Here is a 5,735-nt window from a genome sequence, read left to right on the forward strand (position 1 = left end):
AAACTCCCCCTCGAGTGCAGGTGGGTAGTCGCTAGCTCCGGCCATCGTTTTTGTTGCGTCAGACGGCGGTTAGTCCTTCTGAGGCATAAATAACCTGTTGCTCTGATACCACTTGTAGGACCGTTGGGCCGGTTAGAAGGGTTGGTAAATAACCTGTCAATTAAAAACAGACAACCCTTTCTCGGACGATTAAGCTAACACTTGTGAAATGAATTAAGCAGATAAATAAAAGCATAAAAGAAAAAGACGAGGCACCAGATGTTTACTTGGTTACAACCGATGTGGTTGTTAATCCAAGGAAGATTAAGCTCAAAAACTCCTTCAGGCGGAGAAGCCTCTTACAGCGTTTAGGCACAGAAAATAGAAGCTTAACTACAACTAGAGCACACAAGTGTTTGGAAATAGAATGATCGTGATTATTCAAAAAGCTTCTGGACCAAGGCTATATTTATAGCCTTGGTCGGGGCGCCTGGATGGGTTCCGGGCGCCCTGGGGGGATAAAATTTATCCCCCAACGGTTGGATCGAGTCAAAGCTCGATCCTGAGAAAAAGTCCCTTCCGGGCGCCCCGGATGGTTCCGGGCGCCCCGGACAGCTCCGGGCGCCCCGGATAGTTCCGGAGGGGTGAATTGCCCTACAAAAAGGAAAACAAACCCTCCTCGAACTCTTTAGGCTAACACTTGTATAAATAAACTAAGCAGTAAATTAAAAGCATAAAGAAAAGCGAGGCACAAAAGATTTACTTGGTTACAACCGATGTGGTTGTTAATCCAAGGAAGATTAAGCTCAATAAAACTCCTTCTGGCGGAGAAGCCTCGTACAACGTTGAAGTGCAGAAAACAGAAGCTTAGACTAAAAGAGAGTGTGCAAGCACTGGATTTACAATCAGTGAGTTCTGTTTAAGCTTCTGGACCAAGGCTATATTTATAGTCTTGGTCTGGGCGCCTGGAAGGGTTCCGGGTGCCCTGGGGGGATAAATTTTATCCCCCAACGGTCGGATCGAGTCAAAACTCGATCCTGTGAAAAAGTCCTTTCCGGGCGCCCCGGATGGTTCCGGGCGCCCCGGACAGCTCCGGGCGCCCCGGATAGTTCCGGGCGCCCCGGAGCCAAAAGTCAACCCAGTTGACTTTTGGTCCGTGCTCTCTTCTCTGGTTCAGCTCGCCTCTGGTCCGGGTCTTTCTGCTCCGGCTCCGCTTGCTTGGGTGATCTCTGACATCCAGAATAGGGCTCACCCGAACCCATCTTCCGGTCTTCTCAAGCGTGCTTCCCTCCGACTTCTCGTCCCTCGGAATTACCGCATGTCCCTTCTCGTCCACCAGCGTACTCATCCGCAGACTTCGTCCCTCGGTCGCACCCCGTGCCGACCTTCGCGCTAGCTGCGTCTCTTGCTCCCCGAGCAATCTTCCGCTCCGGCTTTCGTACCTCGGAACCACCGCGCGCACTTCCTTCTCGTCCGCCGGTGTACTCTTCCGCAGCACCTCGTCCCTCGGACGCACCGCGTGCCGTCCTTCTCGCTAGCTGCGTATTCGGCTCGAGTACCTGTGCTCCTAAGCTCCTGCACACTTAGACACAAGGTTAAATACAACGCAGGACCTAACTTAACTTGTTGATCACACCAAAACAACCTTGGGGTTCCAACAATCTCCCCCTTTTTGGTGTGATCAACCCAAGTTAAGCTAGGGTCAACACAGATATAGAATAAAACAATTCATTGAAATCATGATAGAAAAAAAAAAATTGAATTTCAAACATTCCAATTTTTAATTTTCAATTTTCAATTTCTACCTCCCCCTAGACTTATACTTACTCTTCTCCCCCTTTGATCACAATAAAAATGGGGTTTAAAAAAATCTAAGGGTTAAAGACTTAGAAAAAATATCACTAAATCAAAAAGAATTTCTAAGTTATTAAGAGCAATTTCGAGAACTTTGAAAATTTTACAATAATTTTCACCAAAAAATCATTCTATGCCCAAATATTTATGCAAGAAAATTTAACAGACTTGATAACGAAAAAAAAATTTCTTTGCATTTATTTTTGTTCTAATGCTCTTTATCAACAGGATTTAAATTTCCATTTTAATTTATCAAAACTTCTTGAATCATACTGTTTCAAATTTAAAGCTACAAATATTAAACATGCAATAATTTGTATCATGTTAATATTTATTTTTTGAATTTCAACTTCACAAAAATATTCAAATAGAAATTCTAACTTGATAAAATTCTTCAACAATATAAAAAATTCTTTCGGCAATGTGCCAAATTCGTTTGATAGAATATTTTGTAATTTGTCAGAATTTTTTAACAATAAGAATTTGCAGGAATCTATTAATAATAGATTTCTTAATCCGAAAATATTTTTCGATGAATCAATTTCTAATTCATAAAACTTTTTCAATAAAGTAATTTGTAATTCGAAATTTTTAGATCCAGAAAAAGTTTTCGATAATATTTCTAAGTTGCATAATTCTTTCGAAAAAATTCTTTGTGATTCACAAAAGTTTTTTAGCAAAGTTTCCAACTTGTAAACTTCTTTTGTCAATATATTTTGAAATTCGAAGAACTCTTTCGAAAATATTTCAAATTTGTAGGATAAGTTCGACAATTGATTCTCTAATGTAAAAAACTCTTTCGATGATTTAATTGGTAATTCGCAAAAATTTTCAGGCAATTTTTTGATTGAATCATTCAATTGATCAGAGGTTCGAGTCCATACCTGACTTACCTCGTCGGCAGTTGACTCTCCCCCTATCGAGTTACTTTCTTCTGAAGATTCTCCCCCTTCATCAATCTCGGGATGTACTTCGGTTGTTGTAGTACTCACCTCGATTTCGGACTTTTCTGTCGGTGGCTCGGTGTTTATTGAGCTGTCAGCTTCTGAAGGTTCTTCGTAGAGATGCAAGAACTTTTCCCAAAGTTCTTTTGCGTCGTTGTATTCGCCGATTCTTTTGAGATCTTCATTTGGTATTACGGTTATAATGTGATATTCTGCCCGACCATTTGCCATAAACTCCTCACGTTGCTTTTCGTTCCAGAGGCGTAGATCGAGTTCTTCTCCATTCGTGTTCTTCGGTTCTTCATAACCAGATTTTAAAATTAATGAAATATCAAAATCTGAATTTAAATATACCTCCATATTTTCTTTCCAAACGGCAAACTCCCCCTCGAATTCTGGTGGGTAGTCGCTAGCTCCGGCCATTGTTTTGTTGCTTCAAACGGCGGTTAGTCCTTCTGAGGCGTACTCGGCTCTGATACCACTTGTAGGTCCCTTTGGAGGCCGGCAAGAGGGGAGGGGTGAATTGCCCTACAAAATAAAACAAAAACCCTTCTCGGATATTCAACTAACTTAAAAGAACTTGTAATTAAAAAAGCAGAGACTAATTAAAACAGAAAATAGACACAGAGGAATTACTTGGTTTGCAATCAGAGGATTGCTAATCCAAGGCAAAGAAAGCGCACTATCTGATTCTCCTCTGGGCGGAGTAGCCTCTTACAGCGTTGAACGTACAAGAAGAAAAGTAAAGCACACAGAAGTTGATTACAAGTTCGTCGTTCTGATTAATTGATTTGCTTCTGGACCAAGGCTATATTTATAGCCTTGGTCGGGGCGCCTGGAAGGGTTCCGGGCGCCCTGGGGGGATAAAACTTTATCCCCCAACGTTCAGATCGAGTTTGACTCGATCTGGTCAAAAGCCACATTCCGGGCGCCCCGGATGGTTCCGGGCGCCCCGGAGGGGTCCGGGCGCCCCGGATGGTTCCGGGCGCCCCGGACCCCAAAAGTCAACTCTGGTTGACTTTTTCCGTCCGGTCGCTCTGCTTCGGTTCAGCTTGCTTGGGTGATCTCTGACATCCAGAATAGGGCTCACCCGAACCCATCTTCCGGTCTTCTCAAGCGTGCTTCCCTCCGACTTCTCGTCCCTCGGAATTACCGCGTGTCCCTTCTCGTCCACCAGCGTACTCATCCGCAGACTTCGTCCCTCGGTCGCACCCCGTGCCGACCTTCGCGCTAGCTGCGTCTCTTGCTCCCCGAGCAATCTTCCGCTCCGGCTTTCGTACCTCGGAACCACCGCGCGCACTTCCTTCTCGTCCGCCGGTGTACTCTTCCGCAGCACCTCGTCCCTCGGACGCACCGCGTGCCGTCCTTCTCGCTAGCTGCGTCTTCCGCTCGAGTACCTGTGCTCCTAAGCTCCTGCACACTTAGACACAAGGTTAAATACAACGCAGGACCTAACTTAACTTGTTGATCACACCAAAACAACCTTGGGGTAGAACGACTTCTTTGAGGTAGCAACAGGAAGCTGGAGCAATCAAAACGCTAATCAAACGCGTAGAAGCTTGTAAACTGAGTTTTATTGAAGCCTTGGCTGAAGTGCTCTTATAAAGGGTGTGGAAGGCGCCTTCCATAACCTTGAAGTCAACTCCAACCTGAGAAATCTAATCCCGAACAGCCCAATCCTTATCTGCGATGAATCTAAATTTTACCCTACGGAAGGCGCCTTGCATAGCCTTAAAAGCGCCTTCTATGAACAGTGCAAAGGCGTCTTCCATACCATGGAAGGCGCCTTGGGCACTGTTCACCCAAGGCCTTATTTGCTCTTTTTACCTTGCACACTATGTTAGTCCAAAGCTAAAACATCTAACATGTAAAACAAAGTTAGCATAGTGATAATAAGCATAGTAATTAATTCCTATCCTTCCAGGATCAAGAACTAGTCAAGGTCTCAGTTTAGGGATCTAAAGTGGACCTAAACAGAACCGATGCCTACTGTCCCTCAATCAAGACGTGTCCTCGCTAAGTTATTTTCCTTTAGTGACTTACTTTCACTTACTAGTTTGTAGTCTATCGACTAGCCTCTTGACCCACTAGGTCTTCATGCCAGTTATCAAGTCCGTAGACCCAACTGGACTTCTGCCAACTGTCAAGCCCCACGAACCTAGTTGGACTTTTTGCTAGATATCAAGTCAGTCCTTTGACCTATCTGGTCTTTGTATCAACTATCGGGTCCCGCAGACCTAGCTGAATTTCAGCCTAATGTTAGGTCCTCTAGACCCATCATCTCCTGCATACTTGGTAAAATAATTAGATCATCAAAATACCTAACTTAATTCACTTATCATTTATCAAAATCTGAATTAGATTGTTAATGCAAACAGCACCAACAATCCTCCCTTTTTAAATGCAATGGCAACTTAGGTTAAAGTTAGGAAAAAAATATATAAAACATATATATATTAAATGATTTTAGGAGAAGTCTAAAATAAGACAGTTAGTTTTGTTCTCTTGATCATTCTAATTTTCTAACTTAAACTCTAACCTTCCCCCTTTGACATTCATCAAAAATAAGTAGAGGAATGAAAAAAAATAATAATCCTTGCAAAGGAAGCATGGAAAATAAAATTTTGTCAAAACAAGTACAAAATGGTCAGGTTTATTGAGAGGAGGAGTTTAGTGTAGAAAAAATTTCACTTAATTTAAAAGAAGATTACAAGGTTTATAACAGATTTTGAAAGTTAACTATTTCAAAATAATTCTAAAGTATAAAATTTTAGATATCTTCAAAGTAATTCTTAAGTATACTAACGATTCAAAATAGTGTAAGAGTGGGTTTAAGACAATTTTTCAAAATAAACCTTTTTCAACCATTTCAAAAAGGTCCTTTAACCAATAAATTTGACTGATTTTAAAGTATATTAACCAAGAACTTAGAATTATTTTCAAAGCAAGTTAGTTTGT

This window comes from Zingiber officinale, chromosome 5A (genome assembly GCF_018446385.1).
Source record: "Zingiber officinale cultivar Zhangliang chromosome 5A, Zo_v1.1, whole genome shotgun sequence".
NCBI lineage: Eukaryota > Viridiplantae > Streptophyta > Magnoliopsida > Zingiberales > Zingiberaceae > Zingiber > Zingiber officinale.